The sequence below is a fragment of the Heloderma suspectum genome, chromosome 13 (genome assembly GCF_057233095.1).
Source record: "Heloderma suspectum isolate Gila_16-S chromosome 13, 16-S_ref, whole genome shotgun sequence".
NCBI classification, from domain to species: domain Eukaryota; kingdom Metazoa; phylum Chordata; class Lepidosauria; order Squamata; family Helodermatidae; genus Heloderma; species Heloderma suspectum.
This window is the reverse complement of record NC_139470.1, coordinates 15,450,199-15,467,269: the sequence shown is the minus strand read 5'-3', so window position 1 is coordinate 15,467,269 and position 17,071 is coordinate 15,450,199. Positions and strand designations below refer to the sequence as shown.

At 46.2% G+C, this 17,071-nt stretch overlaps 1 protein-coding gene across 1 annotated transcript in view; it reads right to left on the bottom strand.

Annotated features, from left to right (window-relative positions):
• Window positions 1-17,071, bottom strand: part of ARVCF (ARVCF delta catenin family member) — a 641,936-nt gene that overhangs the window by 548,627 nt on the left and 76,238 nt on the right. The window contains exon 2 of the mRNA XM_084820398.1: window positions 1,625-1,700. The gene's annotated coding sequence lies outside the window, so the exon portion shown is untranslated. The remainder of the gene's footprint in view (window positions 1-1,624; window positions 1,701-17,071) is intronic.

Genomic DNA, 17,071 nt, shown 5'->3' with positions numbered 1-17,071 from the left:
ATAAAAACATAAGAAGAGCCCTGCTGAATCAGACCAAGGGTCCATCTAGTCCAGCATTCTGTTCACACAACCAGCTGTTGACTGGGAACCCACTCATCATAACAGTCTCCACAACCATGCTACCAAAGAGAGTCCAAAAATCCAGGCAGCTGTATTGATCCATATCAATAAACTGGTTATAGCCATTTTATCTCTGCCATGAGCAGGTCTTTTGTAAAGCTAGTGGGGCTTAGTTGCCCATTCAAGGCCAAGCCACCACCAAATGCTTTGCATTGCAAGCAGGAACAATATATTTTTGCTAGGAAAATTCATCCCTCCACCCCTCACAGCTGCTTTGAGGATTGCTGCTAAACTCAGAGGGAACAGGGAAGTCTGAGGAGGGTGGCAGGTAATACAAAAGATATAATCTTTTGTATTAGCAACCCATCCCTGCTAATACAAAAAGTGCCAGCACTGTGTCCCTGTGAGCCCTGGCTCCAGTACACCACAGGTCAGGTCCAGAAAAGCAGAGTCATGTCCTATAAACAAGAACACATCCAGTCACCACAAGGTAAAGAACTGTCAGGTCCGTGCACAGCATACTGCAGGGGACACTCACCGGAGTGTTTTCTCACAGGGAGAGCTGTTGTCTCAGCAAAGGTCTTCTTCTTCTTCTTCTGGAGGTTTTAAGGTGAAGCAAGGCCTGAAGGCCCTATTACCACCACCTCCTGATGTCAAATTAGCTCAGGACGTTAACTCACAAACTGCTGGCTAAGTTATTATCAAGCATAAACCGCCAGAAGGCAGGGATCACAGAAAGATCCCTGTATCCTGGCAATCTCACAAATCCTAAGGAAAGCACCCAAATTCCCAACAGGAGCTCCCCTATTCCTCAACATATGGAGAAAGGGCTCCTGTTCTCTCAGATATTTTATACAATCCCACAGAATATGATCAATTGTCTCTGATACTCCACAGGTTGCACAAATATATAAATCCACCTGCCCAGTACTGAATAGATTGCTTTGAACTGCACAGTGTCCAGCAAATACTCAAAAGATACAAACTTGCCAAGCTCAACCAGGCTGATTAAACATTTTAAAGTCTCGCAAATTAGGGAAAAGGGAGAAAACCGTGCAACCAGTACTGCGCTCTTCCCAACTGTTTTGCCATCTTTGAATACGCTCCTGTAGCAGACAGCTCGTAATTTCACTACGAGATAAAGGTACCTGAACATTAATAAAGGTCCTGTATATGGCCTGCTGTGCTGTACAATCCGCCATTTCATTCCCTGTGATGCCAACGTGAGTTGGTACCCAACACAAGCCGACCCGTATGCCCATTAAATGCTATTCTGAGCATAAGGCCCGTATTTCATTGACAAGGTTGTTCTTGCAATCTACACCACCAGACTGAATGGCTACCAACCCAGCAGCAAGAGTCTGCAGGCAACTGAGGCCTTAAGAAGGCTGGCAGGCCCAGAGCTTTCAGAAGCTCCACTCCCACGGTATGCTAGCTGTAGCCCTTAAAAGGCTCACAGTTATTTCTGTAGCCTCACTCTCCTGTGTGGCTGAGAGGCACGAGAAGCTGTTGGGGAGCCAACCCAGTTTGGAGGGAAGACTACATCTTCACGCCTGGTAGGTACCTGAGGGGGTGCTGAGGGTTCTGGGGCAACGAGCTGTTCACCGGATTCCCAAGTCCTCTTCACAGTGCTGCTGAGCCTGGGGATTAGAGATCCATGAGAATTTTGTTTTGCTTGCAAAACATGAAAACACATCCCATTTGAAGTTCCAAACATGAGCGCAAGCACATGTCTGTAAAAAATATTTGTAAATTGTCAAACACAGGCTCACAATCATATTGTTCCTGATTCCCAGTTCAATTTGTGCAAATTTCCTCCATAGATTAAATCAGCCCTTCTTTAGTCTATGGAGGAAAGCTCTGCAAATAAGGGAATGTGCTCAAATTACAGGGAGCTTGCACAAATCTCCCATTCAATCACTGCTCAATTTGTGCAAGTTTCCTTGCAGAGCAAGCGGTGATCTCAAACACAAATGGGAATCAGGCACAAGACGAGTGGTGAGGCCGGAGTATCCTGGCAATGTCAAACATCGCTCATTCACCCATCCCTTGTCCCCATGCCCTAATGTAACTCAGCCTGTAACTAAGCCTAAATATATACAAATGAGAATAATCCCAAATGCTTTCCCTGTTCATCCCTGCCTCCACTTTCCTCCCCTTCCTCTATTTTGTCCCCTGTGTTACATTTTGAATTATATGCTCCTGTCTTTTTGTACTCTGTAAAGTGCCATACATACCTAAGGCCGAGGCTGGCCCTACCATTAGACAGAGTGAGGCAGTTGCCTCAGGTGACAGATGCTGGGAGATGGCAGCAAGGTGTTGGAAGAGAGAGCTATGCGCCACACAGAGGACGTGCAAGATGTCGTCCTATTGCCAGTATTCAAGAAAGCTTCAACTGCCAGTCCTGTCAGCTCTTGCACATGACATGACCTCCCATGTCATGTGCAGCAAAATGTCTTGGGTTGGCCATGCTTATGACATATCATCATCATCATCATCATCATCATCGATAATGCCCTTTCTCCTGTAGCAGGGCCATTGACTTCAGCGCTGAAGTCCTTCTCTAACAGCACCACTGGAAGGAGTACTTGAGATGCAACTTTCACTGAATATAATGGGAAACAAAGTGCAACAATAAAGAATCAGGGCATATATCCCTGAATTCCACTCCCATCCCACCCAACACACATGGACGTTCTTATCTTAACACGATTTCCCTTTGTTCATCTGAGGACAATCTATGCTGGATCTTGTGTGTGGCAGAAAGCTGTAATGAAGTTGCTAAGCAATAACAAGATACGCTTCCCAGTCATCTCCAGAGGAGGAGGAAACGGTAACAGGGCAAATTGAGTGGGGAGTGGTGCGCTTGCTGGCTTGCTTAAGAAAAGCAGAAGAAGGAGATGCAAAGATCTACACAGAAAGATGTGCTGATTACTAGACAGTGCACTGTCTCAAAAACTGGGGTCGCCCCCAAAGGGTGGGGGGGAACAAGCAGGAAGGGAATGTTTGCAAATCCAATTGATAAATGTGTGTAAGGGTTCAAACAGGGGGAGGAACTGCACAGAAGGGTGCAGGAGCCAGGATGATTGACCTAATTAAATTTTGGGGTAGGGTCTAGTAGATTTAATGGGGGGGGGATTTCATAAACCGTAACACTGAATTAAGCTACCGTAACCTGACACACATCCAAAGGAGGAAGGTCTCGTTTAGAGCTTTGGCAGCACATCCAAAAACTCATTTACCGAAACTGTCCCGCTTTTCTCCTCTGCAATCAAGTCGAGGAGCGAGGCTCTTGAAGACATTGCTACCAAATTAGACTCTAGTGCTCCTAGGATGGTTCACCATTTAATCAAGGCTGCCGATGGTGGGAGATCATTCCCCCCGCCCCCCAGCACCCAGGCACGTCTCATGGATACTGCAGGAAACAAAGCAACACACACACACACACACCCAAAGCCACATGTCCAGCCCCCTGTCCCCTGCATGCGCACTACCCAATTCCCCTTGGCCTCCTTGTCAACAGAGAGAAGCACAAGGAGAAATGACAGCGTGGCACAGATGCCTTGGGGTCCAGTATCTGTCTGCACTGCTTTCCCTCGGTCTGCGTGCAGCTGGTGTGCCACTGCAGAGCAGGGAGCACAGGAGGGTGCCTTCTCCTCAGCATCAAAAACAAGCCTCTTCAGCACTGCAGGGGACCCAGGAGACAGCAGGGAGGCACCAAAGCATCCTAAGTTCCTTGTCAGAGGAGGCGAAGTGGGGGAAGAACAGGGAAAAGGTTATGGAAAATGGATGAGGTCAAGGAGATCCATTCAGCAGTATTTCACTCAACGCCACTCAAAGATCTCTAAAGCTTCTATGTGCTTTATGTCTAACATCCAGTGGGGCTGCATGCCTTCCAAATGGCCCTTCACTTTTTTAAAATGAATTGCGGACAGAGTGGTAAAATGTGGAGCCCATGCAGGGACCAACTGGCAAGGTGTCCAAAGCCACAGACCTGGACCAAGTCCCAACACAGTAAGAACTAGAAGATGTGCAAAAATATTGGTGCAGTGGTTCAAGTGTTGGACTGGGACTCTGGTGACCTGGGTTCTAGCCCCCACTCAGCCAGGAAGCTCACTGGGTGACTTTGGGCCAGTCACTGACTCTCAGCCTAACCTACCTCACAGGGTTGTTGTGAGGATAGAATGGAGAGGAGGAGGACCATGTCAGCTGTCTTGGGTTCCTTGCAAGAGGAAAAAGAAAGGATATAAATGTAATTATAAACAAAATCCCTGGAAAATGTTATTGCATTTTACCAGAACTCCAAGAGAAGCAAAATGTGCTGGGGGTAATGAGACCCAGCAGTATTATGGGGTGGCACCAATTGCATGAACTGATACCTCAGCATGGGGCCCTATATGCACATTTGCATGATTGCAATAGCCTGATGGTACCCTTGTGCAATCCTCAATGCAAATAACTGAGGCTGAAATGGAGAATGCTCCATGTCCAGATCTCTACACCTCCAGGCAGCTTGGACCCAGCTTCACATCCTCTGGTACCCAATTTGAACCCTGCCTCCCCGAACTCGGGATGCTGCAACAGCCTTTCCAGGAAAAGTCATGTCAGCTGGAGAACTGGAACAACGAACATCGATGGTTTATGCCCACCAACCAATCAGGAATCCTAGATGGACATTTGGGCCAATTATGGCCTGGGTTCATTTTGATAGGTCGGATAGGTTGCACAGTTTATTTGTTTGTTTGTTTATTTCATTTCTATACCGCCCAATAGCCGAAGCTCTCTGGGCGGTTCACAAAAATTAAATCCAAGCAACACACAATAAAACAATTTAAAATATACAGAACATTAAAACCACAATATAACAATACAACCACAATAAAACCTAGCAGCAGTGCAGGAGTTTAAAATACAGATTTAAAACAGCAAAGATAAAAATTTAGAAAGCTAAAATGCTAAAATGCCTGGGAAAATAAAAAGGTCTTTACCTGGCGCCGAAAGGAATACAATGTAGGCGCCAGGCGAACCTCACTAGGGAGCTCATTCCAGAGCCGGGGTGCCACAGCAGAAAAAGCCCTCCTCCTAGTAGCCACCCGCCTCACTTCCTTTGGCAGGGGCTCACGGAGAAGGGCCGCTGATGATGATCTTAAGGTCCGGGCAGGCACATATGGGAGGAGGCGATCCTTCAGGTAACCTGGCCCCAAGCCGTTAAGGGCTTTGAATGTTAACACCAGCACTTTGAATCGGGCCCGGAAATGGACTGGCAGCCAGTGCAGCTGGAAAAGTACTGGCGTAATATGAGCTCGCAGGCCAGTCCCTGTTAACAATCTTGCTGCCCTATTTTGGACCAGCTGAAGTTTCCGGACCGTTTTCAAAGGCAGCCCCATGTATAACGCATTGCAGTAATCCAGACGAGAAGTTATCAGAGCACGGATAACTGTAGCAAGGCTATCTCTGTCCAGATAAGGGCGTAGTTGGTATACCAGCCTAAGCTGATAAAAAGTGCTCCGTGCCACTGAGTTCACCTGTGCCTCAAGTGACAGTTCTGGATCCAAGAGCACCCCCAAACTACGAACCTGATCCTTTAGGGGGAGTGCAACCCCCTCCAGAACAGGTTGAATATCACCTAGCCGGGCAGACGAACCACCCACTAACAGTACCTCCGTCTTGTCTGGATTGAGTTTCAGTTTATTAGCCCTCATCCAGTCCATTACCGTGCCCAGGCACTGATTCAGAACAGCCACTGCCTCACCTGGTTTTGATGAGAAAGAGAGGTAGAGCTGGGTGTCATCTGCATATTGATGGCACCTCAGCCCACACCTCCGGATAACCTCCCCCAGTGGTTTCATGTAGATGTTAAACAGCATGGGGGATAAAATAGAGCCCTGTGGAACCCCATGGCACAATTGCCATGGCACAGAGCAGTAATCCCCCAGCACCACCTTCTGGAATCGGCCATCCAAGTAGGAGCGGAAGCACTGTAGTGCAGTGCCTCCTACTCCCAACCCAGACAACCTATCCAGAAGGATACCATGGTCGATGGTATCGAAAGCCGCTGAGAGGTCCAGGAGAATCAACAGGATCACACTCCCCCTGTCCCTCTCCCAGCAGAGGTCATCCCACAGGGCGACCAAGGCAGTTTCCGTTCCAAAACCAGGCCTGAAGCCCGATTGAAATGGATCTAGATAATCCGTTTTATTAAACAGTGCCTGGAGCTGTCCTACAACCACCCGCTCAAGCACCTTGCCCAGGAAGGGGATGTTGGCCACTGGCCTATAATTGTTAACATCCTCTGGGTCCAGGTTAGGCTTTTTCAGGAGTGGTCTAATTACTGCCTCTTTTAAAGCGGCAGTTTAATCCAGGGTGGGCCTTACTGACTTCATCATGTGGCCCGATCCTAAGCTCCACATTAGTTGCAATGAAGCAAGCATGTACCCAAGCAGAAAAGTTACATTTAGGGCTTCAAGAGCACTGAAGACCATTTGCTATTGCCTCCTCCATGTCCCCTCTGCAATCGATCCCATAAGCCAGGATCTTGAAGACAATACTGTTGAATGAGAGTCTAGCCAGTCTTAAATGGCTCAGAATATAATAAATGCTGCAAATGACTGGAAATAATTGGAACAGTTGATTGGAAATTATTGGGCCAATCGTCCCTCTTCAGGGTGCCAAGACCCACTGCCCAAGGCCTTGAACAGGTTTGCTTACAAGGCGGCTTATGAGATAAGGCAGTTACTATTCTTTGAAGGGAAGCGAACTCTGCAGCTAGGCACTGAAAAGATTTGGGGGCCAGACCCATAGGACATAAAATCAACATTAAATCTACATATGTTAATTTATATCTATCTATGCAAATTAAAAAATAATTATTAGGATGGAAGTTTCACAGGAACCACAGCCAGCCAATTAATTTCTCTTCCAGATCATCTCAAATAAAATAAATTCTTCAATTAATCTGCACCCTGACCCAGCTCATCTTAAACCAATGGAAAAAGCTTCCCTCACCTCACCCCCCTAAGTTTAATTGCCATGCAGAGAGATTTTTTTTCAGGCACTGTTGCAGAATATATGAGGGGAAATTAACCCTTCCCTCCTTAGCTGCAATTCTCCTTGAAAATTATCCCCTGCATGCAGTGAAGGCTGGTGGCTCTGATTTCAGTGGGGCTGTAAATCCACTCTGGGCTTCAGTCAGAATCAGCCAGAACTCTAAAGGAGCTATCGAAGATACTGAACCTATTTTGAGGATAGGGTTCAGCACCTTGGGTAGCTCCTTTAGAGTTCTGTCTGGTTCTGACTGAAACCCAGAATGGATTCAGAGCCCCACCAAAATCAGAGCCACCAGCCTCCACAGCTGCACCCTCTTCTATGTTAACAGCTCTTTGGTTATTCGAAGAAGGCTATCGTGTCCCCTCTCGCTCAGTTTTCTCTTCTCCAAGCTAAACATATCCAGTTCCTTTCCTCAAGCCACCACTCTAAAATTCTGAATCACGCAGAACTGAGTGATTCTGCGTTCTGGAACCCAGAATCAACCCACAACTCCCAAGGTGCTGAATCTATTTTGTGGGATAGGGTGAGCACCTTGGATAGCTTCTTGTGAGTTCTCCCTGGTTCTGACTAAAACCAAAAATGGATTCACCACTCCACCGAAATTAGAGCCACCAACCTCCACTGCCTGCATGGCAATAAAGCTGGGGGGGGGGGGCTTCTGTTGGTACCAATGGACACTCAAGGTTCTGGGGAACAGATTTGGGGCCTAGCAACATTTGGGGCCCTGCTCTGCAGTGAGGGGGGAAAACAAAAGCAAACGGTTCCACAAAGCAAAAGACTGCACCAGTTAAGACCAAATTTTCTGCTCAGCCTTATTACTCAAAAGGGTGGGGGGGAGACAGAGAGACTCAAAGTGCAGCAATTACATTCAAAACAGAATGAATACCATAATTATACCATCAGAGGTATGCAAAAATATTTTGAAAAGCAGCAGTTCAACAGCAGACACTTGGCATGACTCACACATGCAACCCCTCTGCCACTCCCGAGTTTGATCGGTTTAACAGCAAAAGCACACAATGTTGACTCTGTGTACATGGCAGGATGGGATTGCCGGCCTCTCCTTAGGCAGCCGCAGGGGGGTTCCAAAATTCTTCTGTGCCAACTTCTGTGATTCCCTCCTAGGGCAAGATCCTACCTCCAAAGGTTTCAAAGTATGTGTGACATTTGCATGGCAGGACTGATGCTCAGGCCCATTGCATGAAGTGGCCCTGAGCACGCCATTTTTGAAGACAAGCCCCCCCCCCTCAAACCAGAATCAAGAGACCTGAGCAACTGTTCATATGGCAGCAACAGACAGTGGAATTTGGGGACAAAGCCCAGGGCCCTCCCAAATGACCACACAGAGAGTGGCAGGTTACGAGGTCAGCAGATGCAAACCCCATTTTATGCCTGCACTCACAATGGAGCTATGATTTAAGTGAGTTTAAAATGCAAAACTGCTTGTGCTCAGAGTTGGATGGGGGGTGTAAAATCAGGGTTGGCAAACAATGTTGTTGTTATTGTTGTTGTAACATATGAGGAATGTAGAAGCAGTTGTAATGCATGGAATGGTGGTTGGACTGGTAGAGAACTGTTAGTTGTGTGGTTCACAATTAGGGATGGATGGACTGTGTAAAATCCATTCTGTCTGTGTGTCAAGGGCTCCTTGGAGGCCTCTCTCAGTCTAATCCAGTAGCCAAGTCCAGACACAGACAAAGGGATTCCTTTCAAAGCTTTATTCTTCTTTTACAACTTAACAACCATACCGTTTGCAACTAGATCTGAGCAGCACAGTACCTATGCCCTAAGTTGGAACAGTTGGTCCCCATTTGAAAGGGAATTACTGGCAGACCCCTGAACTTAAGGACTAGGGAGAGTCCCTCCCCTTTTCCCTTGGATCCTCTGGGCGCAGCCGTTGTTTGTGCGCCAACCGGGCACTACGCCTCCTTTCTGCGCCCTCCACCTGGCGCCGCTCTCTGCGTCTGCGTCACGCGTCCACCAAGTCTGCTATCTGCGCTCTGTTACTCCCTGGACTGCTATCTAAGCTAGGAATGTTGGTGGGAGGAATCTCCGTCAGCTGTTGGCCCTGGGAAAGAGGAGCGCGCTCCCCTCCCATGAGCGACTGCTCTTCCTCAGAATCAGAACTACTCTGGGATTCTAGGGGCTCAGTGTCCACCCTGACACTGTGTTTCATGGGTTGTCAGGTGCCTTTCATTCCGTTGTCTACCCATCAATGGACTTGGATTTTTCTGAACTTGCGCAAATGAGCATTTGCACAAAAGGTCACATGTGAAAATGCACAATTTCCCCCAAAGTGTGCATTTTCACACTTTGGCCTATGGGGGAAATGCACATTTCTGGCTGGGTTTTTTTTTAATTTTGTGTTTTTTTCCATGACTAAATTTGCACAAAATTCAGGAAAGTTAGAAAACCGGTCCACAAGTCTGCAGAATCTACCCAACAAGGGGGAAGCCAGTCTGCTGTGGAATCTGCTGGACGGATGCATGAAATCTGAACTCATTTGGTTCCATTGTGGATTTCTCCAACATCCCTATTCAGAACTAAAGTAATACACCTGGTAGTCTAAAGCCCCCACCCCACCCACCCCATAAGAGCATTATGTTCAGGATCCAACATTACCTAGATGCTCCACTGACAATGGAACTCACAGTTGCTAAAGAATGGGCAACACTACCTGAACCCCTAGTCAACATGGCCTACAGAGCTCTCTTCTCTTGACATCTTGGGAGAGAGGTTATACAGGTTGCTGAAAAATCTCTGTTCAGAAGTTGCACCAACTCAGGATGTTGGGGGAATCTATTCTGGGGGTGGAATTCGCCAGGCTTTCAGCAGCTCAGACTCCTGGACTTCAGCCTGCTTCCCCGCGAGCTGGCCCAAATGTTTCTTCATCAAGTCAGGCCAGCTCATGGCTTTTCGGGGGAGTCCCCCCGTAAGTACAAATTTGCACAAATTTCAGCCACAATTTGCACAAATTTCAGCCATAATTTGTGCACATCACATGAATTACATCCGAAATCTCTGTGAATTACACAAATTGCAGCTGCAATTTGTGCAAATGTCTATTTACAAGGGGGACCAAAAAAAGTTCCCAGATTCTGGGAAAAAAACCATGGTTGAATGCAAGCCAAGCTGTGCAGGCAGCGGAGGTCCGTCAGGCCCAAACAGGGCAGGATTTGCAAACAATGGGCATCCCTAGCACCAATCCATGCTAGATTTGGCAGCAGTGGCAGAAACAATGGCAGTATCAGTGGAGCGGGCAGGGAGGAATGCTTGTCACTTACCCTCTTATCTAGAGTTGCCATTATTTTTACTGGGACATGCAGAAATTAGTCCAACTGAGATTTTCTTGGGGAAAGATTTGCCTACTCTAACACCAAATTCACACCTTTCCTTTAAGGGACCTGCAAGGGTATTCAGACAAAATGCCTCAGCTTTACATCAACAAGCCCTGTGCTTGCATACTCCCACACACTCATGCCTCTTCACAGTCTGGTTTAATCAGTGAATTCTGCTTTCACAGAAACCAGTTTCCTAGTTCAGAGGCAATGGCAAAGGGAGTTTTTCACAAAAACAGATGTAACTGGTTAAAGCAGACTTCCCCAACCTGGTGCCCTCCATATACATTGGACTACCACTCCCAGAATACTCTACCCAGCTATGCTGGCTGGGAGATTCTGGGAGTTGTAGTCCAACACATCTGGAAGGCCCCAAGTTGGGGGAAACTGGATGAAAGGGTGCAAGTGGAAGAAGGGAGAGGGAGGAAACGCACAAGCACAGGGCTCATTCATGCAACACCAAACCATCATTTGAAGTTACATCTGAACTGACCCACTAGCCCAGATCAGACGTAGCACTGCTATTCCTACAAACTGTGTTTATTGGAGCTGAAATGAACAAGAAGCTTCAGTGCTGCCCCATCCTTCTCCTCTCTCCAACACACACCTGGCTTGGGAGAAAACTTCCTGAATTGTTAAACCACTGTTTCTTGTGACATCTGAACTGGGAAATCTGGGGTTGAAACATTGTCTACAAACCGGGATTGCAAACCACCGTTTGATTCTGGTTTGCAAATCAGTACTGTAGGAAATACCTAAACCACAGTTTCTTGGTTCAGACATCATAGCGAACTGTCGGTTAACAAACCAGGAAGTCTCCATGGGAACTTAAGAAGAACCCTGTTGGTTCAAATAAAAGTTGCATGTATTTCAGTACTCCGTTTCCTCCTGTGCTTACCAGATGCCCCTGGGAAACCCACAAACAACACATGAAGGCATAGCCCTCGCCCATTATTGCTCCCTAGCATCTGGTAGCAAGAGGCATATTGCTTCTGAAAACTGGAGGCTGCATATCGCCATTGTGACAAGTAACCACTGATAAGGTCCATTTGTCTAATCCCCTTTAAAAGCCATTGAAGCTAGCAGGTATCACCACATCCTGTGGGACCCAGGACCATGAGAGGATGGGGGAAGAGGAGAGAGAGCACACCAAGTCACTACTTGCTTATGCTCCAGCAAAACACAGATCGTTGGAACAGTGGTGCATTGGAACTGGGCCACTGTGGAGGGCAGGGCAGCTGAGAAAGACACGGGGAAATAATAGTTAAATTACATCAAACCCAAGAGCAACCAAGTTATTTTAACACATGAGGCAGAAAATCCCAGAAGTGCTCCTCTCACTGCTTTGCCACAAAAAAATACAACAATAATAAATTAAGTAACTAGCTATTTGTTGCCCTTTCAAGATACCCAAGCCATCTGCCTGGGGTGGCAGCCTCACTCTGCCTAATGGCAGGGCTGGGTCTGCCTATTCACTCTCATGTTCCTCTCTATCACCTGGACAGCATCCAAGAGAAAGGTGCAACCTAAGCATGATGTGCCTCTATTGCACAAATATGAAATATTTCTACCACATTTGAATCTGAAGAACAACTCATCCCCAGATAGTAAAATTCATTTCCCACACAATACTGGGGGGAGGGGCACATATTTAAGCCCGTCATTCCCTGCTCAGACCATCAAAATCGTAGTTGCCACACATACTGCAATTTTTAAAATTATTACTTTATTAATAATAATTATTATTATTGTTGTTGTTGTTGTTGTTGTTGTTGTCAGCTTGGGAAGAAAAGAAAACACACACACATACAATGTGACATATACAGTGATTGGCATGGGGAGAATTCTTTTAATCTTACAGAAGTGGAGACAGGGAGTAAACTAAGTCACAGGAGACCATCAGCATTTCCCCATTGCTGTGATATTCATGAGGATAAAGATTAATAGCAGGTTCTTTTTGATTTGTTTTTAAACACATCTTACTATATGATAATAAGAAGAAAACAGATGATTAAATTGCATTCTGAATTCCATTCCTCATTGCTAACCCAAACTTCCATAACCGCTAAGGGAGTGAATGACAAATACGGCATTCTGAAAATATGTGTTGTCACAAGCATATTGTACATGGTAAGAGCTCCAAAAGGAAATATGGGTCCTTCCATTTGCTTGTGCCAATTCACGCAAATACATGCAAATATATGCAAATTAAACTTTTGCCGGCAGTATAGGCATGGATGGCAGGCAAGCTTTCAAGTTCTATTAAAGTGATCATCCCAGGATCGCTCTAATTGCCATGGTGGAAAACGTTTCTAGTGTGACGTTCTTAGGTTTAAGCTAGACTCACATATAACAGTAAGCCATGGTGTGGTTTGTTGAAATCTTGCTTGTCATTGTGCCCAAACCCATCCCACCACGAACAAACCATGGTTTGTTCACCAGCTATAAAACAGAAATAGAACCCATAGTCTCTTGTGGACTTACAAAGTCTGGCTTGTTTAAACCATGGCTTGCCATGAGGCCTGAACCCAGAAACACGGCTTATCCCTGGCTTGTTTGTGCTGCTGTCCATCCTGAAACAGAGATGCACAGTAAAAGCAGCCTGAAAACGAAAAGGCTCTGAAGGTTGGTATCAAAACGGGCAGGAGAGAAACAAACCAGAACTAGAGAAAACAAACTGCAGTTTGTTTGTCTGAAAGACAATTCACAGCTAAAGCGAATGACCATGGTTAACATAAACCATGGTTTAGTGTAATGTGCAAACAGTATTCTGGGGTTTTAGCAAGACTTTTTCATCCCTGAGGCAGATAATCCAAGTGTCCTCCCTACTCACACTTTATGGTGGTAAAAATATGATTATAGACTTGCAGCTCAATCCCATGTGATTTACTTTTGAAGAAAATGCACTGAGTTGAATAGGGCTTACTTCCTAGTAAGTCAATTTAGGATTACCACTGTAATAGATGATTTGGGTACCCTTCAACAGTACCCCAAAATCCATCATTTGACACAGGCCGACTCATCCTGCCTATGATAGAATTAAAGCTGCATCTGTTCCATTTTCTTTATAACCTACATGGGCTTCAAGTGAACCTTAATAGGATATTTTATATTTGCCCTTTTAATCAATAATGTTGCTCCACATCTTTAAGATTAGCCATGCTGCAAATTCACACAAATAATATAAACCAATCGATCCCCAAGATAACCTGTATTTTGCTCTCTATTGCAAGGCCACCGTGAATCACCCCATTTTGCTGTGGTCGCCATCTCTGTTGTTTTAAAGTTGGGGTGTGGGAAGACAGAAAAACTGAAAGGGAATTGATTCCACCTTGCAAACGACTTGAGAGAAATCCCATACAAATGCCTATTAGACTGCCTACCCAGATGTAACGATGATAAATCCAACTTTCTAAGTAAGCCCAGAAAACTCACTAGCCTGCAAAATAAAATAAAAAATTAAAGAATAGCCTGCACAGAGGCTAGTACCCATGTTTCCATGCTTGCCATTGACAAGAGAAGCCCCTGCTCCACAGCCAGCTGCTCCTGGGGTCTCCAGAGTGGCATCCGTGAGTGCTGGCTCCAGGTTTTTGAGGGCCCATGGGGAAAGACACCCCCAATGGGCCCCTCCTTCAATTAGTCTACCTTCTCACTGCCATTGTCGCCAGCTGCTCTTGCTCCTTTCTCTTTCTCCTCATTGCGACCAATTGCTTACTTGCCAGGCAGAGAGAGACAGGGAACAAGTCGGCAGCAGCATCTACTGCTCCTCATACTGACCACCACAGTTGTCTGGGCCACAGTGAGAAGCAGGGGAAGAAGCAGGTTGCAATAGTGAAGGGGACGAGCAACTCCAGGGGCTGTGGCCCTTGGCAGGTACCCAACCATGCCTACCCTTAACACTGGCCTGGGCATTAGTGGGCACCGATGTGTCCAGAGACACCTCTTGTCAGGATTCCCCTTCTGCCCTGGTGAAAACTCCAATAGCCAAAACCAACACTCAGACAAGAGGCTGCATTTCCAAGGCTTTAATTTAATTTACCCTAATGAGGCATACAGATGCAAATTGGTAGAGGCTCACAGACTACAAAGGAAAAGCCTTCAAGGAATTCAAAGGGGAGCTACGAAAGTTGGTCTCCATTTGGGAAAAGGTGGCAAACTCTCTTAACTTAAGGGGTGGGAGGGGAAAGTCTCTCCCTCTCCTGTGACACCTCTAGGTGAAGCTGTTGACGCTGAGTGAATTGGGCAGAGTGCCTAAGTTCAGCCCCTACGATTCCCCACTTCTGTCTGCGTCTGTGCCTTGCATCTAAGAGTTCAGGTTGTCCTTCCTTCACCTCTCCCCGTTCGCTATCACTCACAGGGAAGTGTGAAGGGAGGACCTCTCCATCCAGCTGTGCCTCTGAAGCCTGTGAAAGTTCCTCCCCAACATGTTGCAGCTCTTCCTCAGAATCTGAACTGCTCTGGCACTCTATATGGTCAGACGCAACCCTGACATCTCTCTTGGCACTCATCAGGTCTCTCCTAGTTTTTATTCTGTTTTTTTAATGTTGTTGTTGTTGTTCAGTCATTCAGTCGTGTCCGACTCTTCGTGACCCCAAGGACCATAGCACGCCAGGCCTTCCTGTCCTGCGCTCTCTCCCGGAGCATGCTCAAGTCCATATTCATTGCATCAGTGATGCTATCTAGCCATCTCATCCTCTGCCGTCCCCTTCTCCTTTTACCTTCAGTCTTTCCCAGCATCAGGTTCTTTTCCAGAGAGTTTTCTCTTCACATTAGGTGGCCAAAATATTTGAGCTTCAGCTTCAGTATCTGTCCTTCCAATGAGCACTCAGGGTTGATTTCATTTAGGATTGACTGGTTTGACCTCCTTGCAGTCCAGGGGACTCGTAAGAGTCTTCTCCAGCACCACAGTTCGAAAGCATCAATTCTTAAGCACTCAGCCTTCCTGATAGTCCAGCTCTCACAGCCATACGTTACTACTGGGAAAACCATAGCTTTGATTAGACAGACCTTTGTCGGCAAGGTGATGTCTCTGCTTCTTACTATGCTGTCTAGGTTTGCCATAGCTTTCCTCCCAAGGAGCAAGCGTCTTTGAATTTCATGGCTACAGTCACCATCTGCGGTGATCTTGGAGCCCAAGAAAATAACATCTGTCACTGCTTCCATTTCTTCCCCTTCCATATGCCAGGAAGTGATGGGGCCAGATGCCATAATCTTCATTTTTTTAATGTTGAGTTTCAAACCAGCTTTTGCACTCTCCTCTTTCACCCTCAACAAGAGGCTCTTTAGATCCTCTTTGCTTTCTGCCATTAGGGTGGTATCGTCTGCATATCTGAGGCTGTTGATAATTCTCCCAGCAGTCTTAATTCTGACCTGTGATTCATCCAACCCGGCGTATCTCATGACGTACTCTGCATATAAGTTAAATAAGCAGGGAGACAATATGCAGCCTTGTCGTACTCCTTTCCCAATTTTTAACCACTCGGTTGTTCCATGTCTGGTTCTTACTGTTGCTTCTTGACCCTCGTACAGGTTTCTCAGGAGACAGGTAAGGTGGTCTGGTACCCCCATCTCTTTCAGAATTTGCCACAGTTTGTTGTGATCCACACAATCAAAGGCTTTAGCGTAGTCAATGAAGCAGAAATAGACGTTTTTCTGGAATTCTCTTGCTTTCTACATGATCCAGCGAAAGTTGGCGATTTGATCTCTAGTTCCTCTGCCTCTTCAAAACCCAGTTTGTACTTCTGGTAGTTCTCAGTTCGCATACTGCTGAAGCCTAGCTTGTAGGATTTTGAGCATCACCTTGCTGGCATGTGAAATGAGCGCAATTGTACGGTAGTTTGAACACTCTTTGGCATTGCCCTTCTTTGGAATTGGAATGTAAACTGACCTTTTCCAGTCTTGTGGCCACTGTTGAGTGTTCCCAATTTGTTGGCATATTGAGTGCAGCACTTTAACAGCATCATCTTTTAGGATTTTAAATAGCTCAGCTGGAAGACTGTCATCTCCACTAGCTTTGTTGTTACTAATACTTCCTAAGGCCCACTTGACTTCACTCTCGAGGATGTCCGGCTCAAGTTCCGTGACCACACTATCATGGCTATCAGGGACATTCAGATCTTTCCTCTATAGTTCTTCTGTGTATTCTTTCCACCTCTTCTTAATCTCATCTGCTTCTGTTAGGTCCCTGCCTTCTTTGTCCTTTATCATGCCCATCTTTGCACAAAACGTTCCCTTGAGATCTCCGATTTTCTTGAAGAGATCTCTAGTCTTTCCCATTCTATTATTTTCCTCGATTTCTTTGCACTGTTCGTTTAAGAAGGCCTTCTTGTCTCTCCTTGCTATTCTCTGGAAATCTGCATTCAGTTGGATATATCTTCCCCTTTCTCCCTTCCTTTTTGCTTCCCTTCTTTCCTCAGCTACTTGTAAAGCTTCATCAGACAGCCACTTGGCTTTCTTGCATTTCTTTTTCTTTGGGATGAATTTAGTTGCTGCCTCCTGAACAATGTTACGGACCTCCGTACATAGTTCCTCAGGCACTCTGTCTATCAGGTCTAATCCCTGAAATCTATTCCTCACCTCCACTGTATATTCATAAGGGATATGATTTAGGTCATACCTGAATGGTT